The sequence below is a fragment of the Octodon degus genome, unplaced genomic scaffold (assembly GCF_000260255.1).
Source record: "Octodon degus isolate 3935 unplaced genomic scaffold, OctDeg1.0 scaffold00021, whole genome shotgun sequence".
NCBI classification, from domain to species: domain Eukaryota; kingdom Metazoa; phylum Chordata; class Mammalia; order Rodentia; family Octodontidae; genus Octodon; species Octodon degus.
Genome location: NW_004524597.1, coordinates 18,093,789 through 18,106,166, shown reverse-complemented (window position 1 = coordinate 18,106,166; position 12,378 = coordinate 18,093,789). Strand labels below are relative to the sequence as shown.

Below are 12,378 nucleotides of genomic sequence, written 5' to 3'. Positions count from 1 at the left end.
TGGAAGAAACCCAGTGCCAACAATGATCAAGCAAAATAAAGAAGGCCACTATATTCTGGTTAGGGGAAAAATTCAAAAAGAAGAGGTAACACTCATCAATATGTATGCACCAAACATGGGAGCACCCAACTATAAAAGCAAATCTTAATGGGCATGAAAATTATCCACAGACTTTTTTGGGGGGCTCAAACATTTATTATTTATTTTTATTAATGCATATTTCCATTACATACATTTTACACTCATCTTGGTGAGTTTTTAGTATATGTTCATAGTACAGATTGTTTCTCTTTTTAATCCTCTTTTTCCTTCCTCTTTTTTCAGTTCTACTTTCCTCTTTTTCAATGTCGTTGATATTATTCTTAGTTATGTTTATGGCATGTAATGTGCACATTCATTGAGTTATTAGGAACTTATACATGGCGTGTTTTCACCCTACTTATTTCCCCATCCTCTTCTCTTGTCCCTCTGCCCTTGATCCCCTGGACACTTTCCTACCTGCAAGAGATCCATCCCCTTGCTATATCATTCCTTCATGTTTCTCTTAGTTTGTACTTTTGCCTTACTAGATGAGAGATACATTATAATATTAAAGTTTATTAGTGTCATTTAGTTCATTCAACATTATATTTTATAGTGCATCTATTTTCCTACAAATGCTTCAAGTTTGTCCTTCTTTCCAGCCAAGTAGTATTCCATTAGAGATCGATACCACATTTTCTTTATCCACTTGTCTGTGGATGGATATTGCAGGCTGTTTCTAGGTTTTCCTATTCTGAATTGTGCTGCTCTACACATTGGTATGCATATATTGCTGTAGTATGATGTCTTAAGCTCTTTCTGACACCTGTAATTTAAGGGAGGAAAGTTTACTTAGCTTGCAGTCTCTGGAGGTTTTAATTGATAATTAGCTGGCTCCAAGGAATGGTGGCATTATGGACAGAGTGGCTTGGTAGAGGAGAACATTCATAGAGGGCAGAATGAACCAAAGCACCAAGGGACCTCCACAGCATCTTTCTGCCTCTTATATTGTATCCAGGCTACTGAGATTAGGATGGTGCCAAACCAATTAGTGGACTGATGTAGTAATCATCCACCCTTAATCCTAGCATCTTTTTAAAAAATTAATCTTAATGAGAAAGATATAGCAGTGAGACAGTTTCAAAACAGGTATGTAGGACAGTTACAATAATTAATACATTACATATTATTGTCTTTGTAGTAGTTATTCAGAGAGCATGGTTTTTTTATATATTTGATACAGGGTCTCACTATGTAGATCAGACTTGTAGTGGTTCTCCCATTTTCAGCCTCCCAAGCACTGGGATTATAGGTGCACAACACCATGCTCAGTCTCAGTCACTATCTCAGTGCACCCCAAGGGTGGGACTGGCACACCAGGGATTGAACTCCAACTGCTGGGCTCTGCCTAAACAGGCACTTTAGTCTGCTGAGCTATCTGACTGGACCAAACCTAGGATCTTTCATCCTACCATTGGACTATGAATCAGTGACACACTCAATTCAGTTGCCTCTAGAAAAAGCTGTACCTATGATTGCATGAGGCTTTGGGGGTCCTCTAGATACAACCATAACATTCTGTCCCTCAAAGACCCATGTATATCCCTTTATGCAAAAGACATTTAGTCCAACTCCATGAATTTCCAAAATCCTGACAGTTTCAACGTTTCTGAAAAGCCCAAGTCCACTCTCTTTTGCAGTTTAAGGCAAACTCTTAGCTATGTACCCCTGTACAAATGAAAAGAAAGTTAATCACTTCCAACATTCAGTGGCACAAGATATACATCATCATTCCAAAAGGTTCAGATAATGGGATACAAATGAATGAGACAAAGTCCAAAACCCAGCAGGAGAAACATTAAGTCCTGTAGTTCCATGTGCAGCATTTGAGGCAATCTGTGGCAAGATGTGAACTCCAAAGGGTTTGAGTGACTCCACCACTGTGGCACTGCCTGTGGTTGTATCTCTCATGGATTTTCTCTGGGGCCAGCGCTGTTCCCTCCTTGCAGTTTTCCTCAGACAATACACATTTCTGGCTTCTCCAAACTTCTGGTGTTACCACTGAACCCTTGCTTTCACACTTACAGGTTACAGTGCCCTCTCAGGAACACACTGTATGACTTCCCAGACCTTCTTCTGAAATATAAATGGAAGCCTTTCTGACCCCACTTGCATTGTGCATGAAACTATAGCCAGCACCATATAGATGATGACGAGCTGCCACTCACAGGAGCAGTAACCAGGCTTCCTTTTCTCTTGGCTGTAGGATTCCAGTGCCTATGGACTAAATACCAAGAAACAGCTTCCCTAGCTGCTATCATACTGGGGCACGATGCTCTTGGGCTCTCTTCTCAAAGGAAAGTCATTTCACTTTTGCGATTTTGAGGCTGCAAAGGATGGAGTCCTGCTGCTTTTTCTGATGCCTTCTATCCATTTTTTCTGTTCTCCTATTCTTTCTCCACAGTCAAGATCTCTTCTGCTCTACATTTGCAGTCTATATCTTTATTGGAGCTTCCTTTCTGGCTAAATTTTGAAATCTTTTCAGAATTCTGCTGGTCTCTATGCTCTTGATTTTCAACATAGATCTGGCTAAAAGCCCGCAACAGCAGCCATGCAATATCTCAACATTAAACTATCTTGAAATTAATTTCACAAGATTGATGATTGATAAGTCTGCTGCCCTTAATCTCAGTCTCAGGCTAAGTCTTGAAATATGAGCAAAATACAGATAAATTTTCTTCCAAGCCAGAGCATACATTGTATGGAGTCCACTAGTCCTTCTTCCCAGAAGTCTCCTCAACCTAGTCTCTAACATCAGGATTTCTGTCAACCTTCTAGTCTTCTGAGGTCTGACCAAAATCTCCCATACAGTACTATCCAAGGCATTCCAGCTCTACTTTTTCAGTTGAGATCTCTGAACCTTTTCTTGCTCTTTCACTTTCAATAAGCCAGATCCCAAAACTCTTGAGCCACATGGCCAGGCATTGTCACAACAATGACCCCACTTCTCAGGTGCCAAATTCTGTATTAGTTACCCTTTTCTTGTTTTTGAGACAAAATAACTAACATCCAAGGTGAAACAGGGAAAGTTTTACTTAATTGACAGATTGTTGAAGTTTCAGTCCATAATCAGCTGGCTCCAAGACAGAGTGGCTTGGCAGAGAACAGTTCATTGAGGGCAGAATGTATCAAAGCAACAAGGGATCTCCACAGCATCTTTCTGCCTCTGATATTGTATCCCAGTTACTGAGATTAGTATGGTGCCAAAAGAATCAGTGGACTGATTTAGTAATCACTCACCCTTAATACTGGCATGCTTAATCTAGCATTGGACCATGAATCAATGACACATTGTGGATTCAGCTACCTCTGGAAAAAGCCCTACCTATGATTGCATGAGGCTTTTGGAGAAAATCTTGACACAAACCATAACACAGGCATCACCTCACATCACATTTACCTATAAATACATCAGTGGACTATTCCACCTCATATGTATGTTACATGAGGCTTTTGGTGGACATTCAGATATAAACGATAGTGTTCCACCTCTCACCCTCAAAAAACTGCATATCTCTTTATGCAAAATGAATGTACTCGACCAAAACTCAGGAATGCCACATAAGACCCTCAAATGCGCCCTCAGGACCTCTCCATCCCTCCGGAGCCTCCGCCCTCAAGCCTGCTGAGTAAGAACTCTTGCAGTGCTCTCGGGACACCCAGATCCAGCCCAGCCCAGGCCCGGCGAGTGTGTGGGAGAGCTTCTGGCTTCCCTGTGCCTGCAGGCCCTCTCCAGACAAAAACTCAGGCACGCCGCATGAGTGAGACCCTCTACCACACACTTAGGACCCCTCCGCCCCACCACAGTCCCTGCCTTCAAGCCCACCGAGTGAGAACTTCTGCGATTCTCTCTGGACTCCCAGATCCAGCCCAAGCCCAGGACCAGCTAGTGTGTGGGAGAGTTTCTGGGCTTCCCTATGCCCCCTGGGCCAGGGGCACAACAGAAGCGCACCACAGGTTCACTGTTGTGACAACAGGTTCACTTCCAAGGGCTGCAGCGGGAAGGAGCTGAACACAACTGCTAGACCCAAGTCAAGCATATCTGGATAAGCACAAACTTAATAGATCTGCACACAAATTTCAGTAGGTGCTAAGGTTATAACTGCACCAAAGCTCTACACCAAAGGTCAGAGGTCAGTGCTATACAAAATGACAATGACAAGGAGCAAAATGCAATCTCAGGCCTCACGCCCACCCATAACAAGTGCAGAGGACATTAGCTCAGCTGAAAAGAATGAATTAACAATGTCAGAAGTAAAGAAACAACAACAGAAAGTATAGAAGAACTCAGAGCAGAATCAATTCCTGAAATAAAAAAAAGAAATCTCTGAATTCATAGTATCTGAAGTAAAGAATCAAATACAGAAACATATGGGGGAAACCCAGTGCTCAACCAGAGCAAGTGCAGAGGACACTAGCCCAATTGAAACATATGAATTAACAGGATTGGAAGTAAAGAAACAACATCAGAAAGGTATAGAGGAACTCAGAGCAGAATTAATTTCTAAAATGAAATTTCTGAATTCATAGCATCTGAAGAATCAAATACAGAAACATAAGGAGGAAACACAATCTGAATGTAACTCTGCAGTAAAAGAATTAATAACCGCTTCTAAAGAAGACATTGATTAAAAAAATAGAGGAGATTAGAAAAATGACAGATTCCTTCAATGAGCAATACAGGAAAGAAATAGATCACATGAAGCAGAGGCAAAGAGCTATAGAGGAACTTAAGATCTCAATCACAAGCCTGCAAAATCATTTGAGTGAAAGTGAAGACAGTTTCAGATCTTAAAGACGCTGGTGCAACTAGTGAAAAGGTAAGAAAAGATCTCTTAAAAACAACTAGAATGCAGGAAAAATAATTCATCATGTGCAAGATGATGCTAAGATGAACAATGTGAGACTAATAGGCATCAATGAGAAAGAAGGAGTCAATACAAATGGCATTAAAAAATATGGGCAGAATAGCAGAAAACTTCCCAAATATGAGGAAACAATCTGACATTCAGGTAACTGAAACATACAGAATGCCAAATAACTTCAACCCAATTAAAAACATACCGAGACATATAATAGTCAACATTCCAGAAATCCAGCAGAAGAATAATATACTGAAAGATGCTAGAGAAAAGAAGCAGATCACATTCAAAGGAAAACCCATCAGAATTACAGCCAACTTCTCTTCACTAACCATGAAGGCAAGAAGAGCATGGAGCAGAGTACTTCAAGTCCTCTATGAAAACAAACTCCAGCCCAGATTACTATACCCTGCAAAACTCTCTTTCAAGTTTGATGGAGAAGTGAAACACTTCCATGACAAAGAACAAATAAAGAATTTCATAATGACAAAGCCAACCCTACACAGACTACTGAAAGATGTTCTACAGAGGGACCAAAATGATCAGAACTCCATGATTGAGAACAGAAGGTACCCACTAAGTAGGGAAAACAATTAAACACAGGATGAAAAGGAGTAAACTACAGCAGGCAAATAACATGATAATCATAAGTCAACACATCTCAATTATAATCAATGTAAATGGACTCAATTTACCAATTAAGAGAAATAGACTGGCACAGTGGATTAAGAAACCAAATCCAACAATATGCTGTATACAAGAAGCACACTTAACTCATAAAGAAATTCATAGGCTGAAAGTCAAAGGATGGAAAACAACACCACATGTTCCAGCATATAAGAAGAAAGCAGGAGTAGCAATCCTGTTCTCAGACAGTCTCAACTTCCAAACAAGAATGATCAAATGAACTAGAGAAGGCCACTATATACTGGTTAGGGAAAAAGTTCAAGAGGAAGAGGTAACACTCATAAATATGTATGCACTAAACACAGGAGCTCCCAACTGTATAAGACAAATCTTAATGGATGTGACAAGTCTAACATCCAATACCACAATCTTAACAGGAGACCTTAACATGCCCTTATCCCTAAAACATAGGCCAAGCAGTCGAAAAATTAGCAAGGTAGCAGAACTGAACCAGGGTTTGGAACTAATGGACTTAGTGGACATATACAGAGTGTTCCACAAAATGACAGCTGAATACACATTTTTTTCAGCTGCACATGGTTCATTTTGTAAAATAGACCACGTACTGGTCCATAGATCATGCTTAAGTATATGCAAGAAAACAGAAATTATCCCATGCATATTCTCTGACCACAGTGCAATGAAACTGGAAATAAATGACAAAAGAAAACAGAAAAATCCCCTAAATACATGCAAATTATACAACACCCTACTCAGCAATCAATGGGTCACATATCAAATTAAACAAGAAGTTGAACAGTATCTACAATTCAATGAAAATTCAAGCACAACTTATCGGAATTTATGGGAGGAACTCAGATTGAAAATAAAAAAAAGAAGTTCCTGAATTAATAACATCTGCAGTAAAGAATCAAATGCAGAAACATATGGAGGAAACCCAATGCTCACCCAGAACAAGTGCAGAGGACACTAGCTCAGCTCAAATGCATGAATTAATAGCGTTGATAGTAAATAAGCAACAGCAGAAAGTTATAGAGGAACTCAGAGCTCAATTCTTTTCTGAAATAAAAAAAGAATTCTCAGAACTCATAGCATCTGAAGTAAAGAAGCAACTACAGAAACATAGGGAGGAAACCCAATCTGAAAAAAACACTGCAGTAAAAGAATTTATAACTGCTTCTAAAGAAGACATTGATAAAAAAAAATAGAGATTAGAAAAATGACGGATTTTTCTGTCATCTGAGTTCCTCTATACCTTTCTGCAGCTGTATCTTTATTTCAGAAGCCGTTGATTCATTGCTTTCAGCTGTGTGATTCCCAATTTGTTCTGTGTTAGTGTCCTCTGCACTTGTTACAGGTGGGCTTGGGTTCTGAGGTTGCATTTTGTTCCTTCTCATCATTTTGTGTAGCACTGTCTTCTGACCTTTGTTGTAGAGATATTCCTGCTCATGGATAGGAAGAACCAACATCGTGAAGATGGCCATACTCCCAAAATTGTTGTACCGATTTAGTGCAATTCCTATCAAACTACCACCTACATACCTTGCAGACCTAGAGAAATAGTTCCTAAAATTTATTTTGAACCAGAAAATGCCTAGAATAGCAAAGGCATTCCTAGGTAACAAAGACAAGGCAAGAAGCATTACAATTTCTTTCTTTTTTTTTTTTTAATTTCCACATTTTGTTTTAATGAATTCAATCTTTTAGTTAGTAATGGTATAATGAAATATATGAAAGTCTTTTTCAATCAGTAAAAAAACACATTTTGATGCTGTAGTTCCTTTCAACATACTTTATTAAGACATTTCTCACCAACTAGAGGATATCTCGTTTACCAGTGACAAGGTACAACATAAGTACATTTTTACAGCAGGTAAATAACAAGACAGACTCAGGCACCGTAACTGACCAATCTCAGAGCTACTGGTTTCTAGTACTGTACCTGCAAGCTGCAGCTCTTTAGTACTCAAAGCTTTCACTAAGAACACTAAATACAGTAACTCCTAAACGATCCCAACAAGCACGCTGTGTTTTACTCCTGTGTTTTGAGATATATTGATTCAGATCATCAAACAGCCCTCCCTGGCAACTAAACATTAAGATTAAATATATAATACCTTTTTTGAGACAGAATTCTTAATACCAAAGCAGAATAGAATATCAATATTAACAGGTGAAGAACCAATAATTTCTTTTTTGTTTCAAATAATTTCAAATGTTCAACAAAACTTTAAAGACTTTTCTGTATAGGCAGCATACAACAACCTATTTTGTTTTATGAGAGAAATGTATGAACAGTACCCTTGATTATACCGCAGCAAATAGGGCACTTTCATAGAGAAGGGGCACATTCCTGGCACACTACCAGGTGGCCGCAAGGAATGAATACAATAGAAACCTCCTTGTCCATGCACACTTTAGAAGTTCTCTCCTCTTGTAGCCTCCTCAGCTGTTCTTCCAGAGACAGACCTGAAACATCTTCTGTTGGAATATACTTCATATTCTTTTCCACAAATAAGTTCTTAAATAATGTAGTGTCAATTTCTTTTAGGCAGTTTTTGAAGATGCTGGCAGCAGCATTTCCTTTAACTAAAATGGTATCAATCAGTTCTCTTACTTGTAGAGGTATCTGTGTTTTTTGTTTAATAATTTCATGTTCCCGTTTATTAATTACATTGGACTTTAACAGATTATCCAGGATAGGAAGTACACTTGTCAAGCGCTGAAAGAGAGCCATTCTGTTCTTCCGAATTAACGATAAGTCATCTGATGCCACCTCTTCAGTTTGTCTTTCCTTCTCCTCTTCTTGGCTTTTCATCTTCAGCACTAAGAATTGCTGATACAATATCATTAACGGTTTTGTAGTTCTCTCCAGTGCTCAGGATTTTACTCTGAACTGTCTGCTTTACCAGGATTCTGCTAAAACCCATTTCCAAAGCAGCTTTAACCACAGGTGTATTCATCATGATGGCATCTTCTGAAGAACTTTCTCCAGGTCAAAAATGTACAATTGGCAGATCAATATTTTCTTCTCCGGAAGTGTCTGAAGTTGATAGCAGTTGCTCAAGAAGATGAGGGTATCTAGCTTGGATTTCATCTACAAATTCCTGCCCTCTCATGTATATCAAGAATTCACACCTGGGAAACCACTTGGCATGCTCCACCCACGGGTCATCTCCAGATTCCCAACATCTCAAGCTGCCATCACAACAAAAGCATTTGACATCATCGTTGCGACCAACATAGTAAAATCTGGCACTTGCAAGCTGCTCAGGCTGAACTGGAACCGTAGATGGCCAAGACATGAATGACCGCATTCGAGCTGCATGTGTCTGCATGCTCAGATTTGAAATATTAAGCCTCAGAGTTTCTAGAGAATTTTCTAGCAATGGACAGTTGGGAAAATGCCTCTGGTGTTCTGACATGGCATCATCCTTCGGTTCCCAGTTACACAGCTTTCCACTGCAGGCAAAGCAGGCGACCCTATCTCTAGGTCCTATGTAATAAAAGCCAGCTCTTGCCAAGTCCAATGGTGACAAAAAGGTCAATGGCCACATCTTGGAAGTAAGCAATCTGGATTCTTCAGTAATCATGGCATAACTGTAGGGATTAGTCCTTATCAGAGAGAAGTCTTCAACTGCTCTGGAGTTGAGAGGGTCCAGTGAAAAGGTGGAATAAAAGCCACCGAGTGGACCACTGGGTTCCAAAGGAGATAATGAATGTGGCCTGCTGTTTATCACTGTGGGGTAACTCTTAGAGAAGGACCACAGGCTCGTGGAAGTCAGGTTCTGAGCAAAGCCGCAGCTGGGGTATAGCTGTTTATGCTTTTCGATTGGACCGTCTCCCCATTTCCAGTTATCCAGCATCAGCCCACAAGAGAAGCACCTGACTCAGTTGTTCACACCAGTGTAATAGAAGCCAGCATGAGCGAGACTCCTTTCCAAGACAGGTATGCTTCTGGGAAAAGTCAAGTATGTGGACATTGGTAGAGCTCACAGGAAAGGTCATACTTCAGTTTTTGTTAGTTGTCATTTGTCCAACTTGGCAAAACTGCACTGTCTTCCATTATATTCTTAATTCTTTTATAGGAAGACTTTGGACAACTTTAAGTTACTGCAGCTTCAGTTAATAACTTTTAGGGTAGTCAATATCCACAAGCTTTATTGAATCTGTGTGATATCAAGTGAATTTGGTTTAGTGCTTCAAACTGTTAACTCTTTGAAAATTATCTACATTTGTTTCCACTTCCTAAAGTATCATTATATTGTCTTTCTTCCTAATGGTGTATACCATTTACATCTGGTCAACTAAATAAGGCTTTTTCTCCACAAACTAGTTAACCATAATATTTCCACAGCATACACTTTATGGCATTTTAAAAATTAACCTACTCTTCAGGACCATTCATTTGTAATACTAATCATGTTGTAATGTACGATCAACTTAACCAAAGACAGATCTTTCTTCTGTTATTAGTAACATCTAACAAAATACTGTTAATATCAACAAAACTACTGCATACACGTAATGTATGTAATTTACTAAACTGCTTTCTGAAAAACAAAATTACACTTCAGACTTCAAAATATATCCCTTTAAAAAGTTTTAGGGTCTCGACGATGAGATTTATTTCTGCAGAGGACAACAGGGGAGACAAAGACATTTCAGAGCTGTAAGACAGCTCCCGATGCGAACCCGGGAATGGGCATTACAATTTCTGACTTGAAATTATACTACAAAGGCATTATGATAAAATCAGCATGGTATTGGCAACAAAATAGACCTGAGGATCAGTGGAATAGATTAGAAGATGCAGAGGCCTCTACAAACACACTCAACCACCTGATATTCGACAAAGGGGTCAAACATGCTTACTGGAAGAAAGATAGCCTCTTTTACAAATGGTGCTGGAAAAACTGGCTCTCTCCATGCCAAAAACTAAGACTTGATCCAGATTTATCACCATGCACTAAGCTAAAGTCAAAATGGATTAAAGATCTAAACAGTAAAACAGAAACAGTCAATCTCCTGGAAGAGAAAGTAGGAGGAACTCTTGAAGACATAGGGGTAGGCAAAGAGTTTATGAACAAAAATAAAATTGCATGGTTAATACTTGAAAGAAGTAACAACTGGGACCTGCTCTTATTGAGAAGTTTTTGCATGTCAGTAGAAATTACCAACAAAGTGAAAAGAAAACCCACGAATTTCGAGAAAATCTTAACTAATAAGCACTCAGACAAAGGTCTGTTCTCTAGAATTCATAAAGAACTAAAAAACATTAGTGCCCCTAAATTTAAAGACCAAATCCAAAAATGGGCATCTGAGATCAACACACACTTCTCAGAGGAAGAAATAGAAGAAGCAAATAAATACATGAAAAAATGCTCCACATCAGTGGCCATTCGTGAAATGCAAATTAAAACAACACTGAGATACTATCTCACCCCAGAAAGGATGGCTATCATAAAGAAATCAACCAACAACAGATTTTGGAGAGGCTGTGGAGAAAAAGGAGACCTTCTCCACTGCTTGTGGGAATGTAGACTGGTGCAACCATTATGGAAATCAGTGTGGAGTCTCCTTAAGAAACTAAGACTGAAAATCCCATTCAAGCCAGCTGTCCTCCTACTGGGAATTTTCCCGGAGGAACTGGAAACATCATATCATAGTCATATATGTGTACATATGTTTATAGCAGCCCAATTTGTGATAGCCAAATCTTGGAAACACCCAAGATGCCTGTCACATGAGGAATGGTTGAAAAAGATGTGGTATTTTTATACAATGGAATATTACTCAGCTATAAAGAATGACAAACTTGAACCCTTTGTATTTAAGTGGATTGCCACTTGAAGATATAAGAGAAATAAATCAGACCCATATGTGTAAATATCGTATAGTCTCCCTAGCATAAGAACTCAAAAGAGCAAATACAAAGGTATAACACAGTTAAAAGGAAAGCGAGAACTTGAGGATTGGACAAGGAAGAGAGGGCAAGGAGAAAAGCTGGGAAACAGGACATGGACAAAGCCATACATTTATAAGCACAAGATGGGTAAGACAATGATCCTGAGAAACATCAGCAGGTTTTTGAAAGTAGCAGTTAATTGGTAGGATTCTCACCATGACTGACTATACATGTTGATACTTATGAACCAACCAATCAACTGCACTGAAGATAGCAATGTGTAATAGAAGGGTCACATTTGGAATGCCTGTCATTCTGGTCTTCTAAATACATCTTGTCATGACATACCAGTTATTACCATAATGTCTCACAAGTAAAAGTTTTTTTTGTTTTAGATGGGTAATGAATAAAAAAAGACAGAAGAAAAAAATATGTCACGTGTCTTTCCTCCTACAATGCTATATATGGTTAGATTTCTAAATGTCTGTGTAAAAAATATGTAATTGGTCACTCATATTATTTAAATATTATTCATTTTTTAAATTTTATCTCCATATTCTCTAGGGACTTAATGTTTATTTTTTTGCTTTTAATTTTCATTTTTTTTGATAACAATAAAATTCTTCATAGGAAAATTTGCATGGGTTTAGGTACACAATTTCTGTACAAGTATAGGCAGACATCATCACATTTGTACTATCACATACATATGTTATATTTATGTAGTATTTCAAAGCTTGTAGAAGAAAAATGTTATTTTTTTTTCAATAATGCACTGCATACATTCTTCCCAGTGGTTAATTGCTGTACAAGATGCAGACCTGTGATCCTACTTACAAACACCATTAGAACAAATCATTCTATTCATTAAGAGAATGC

The 12,378-nt window shown here is 38.7% G+C and overlaps 1 protein-coding gene and 1 pseudogene across 3 annotated transcripts in view; one reads left to right on the top strand and one right to left on the bottom strand.

The window, feature by feature from the left end:
• Positions 1 to 12,378, top strand: part of Ttc28 (tetratricopeptide repeat domain 28) — an 818,517-nt gene that overhangs the window by 132,799 nt on the left and 673,340 nt on the right. The window lies entirely within an intron of this gene.
• On the bottom strand, positions 7,354 to 9,675 carry LOC101589882 (annotated as a pseudogene).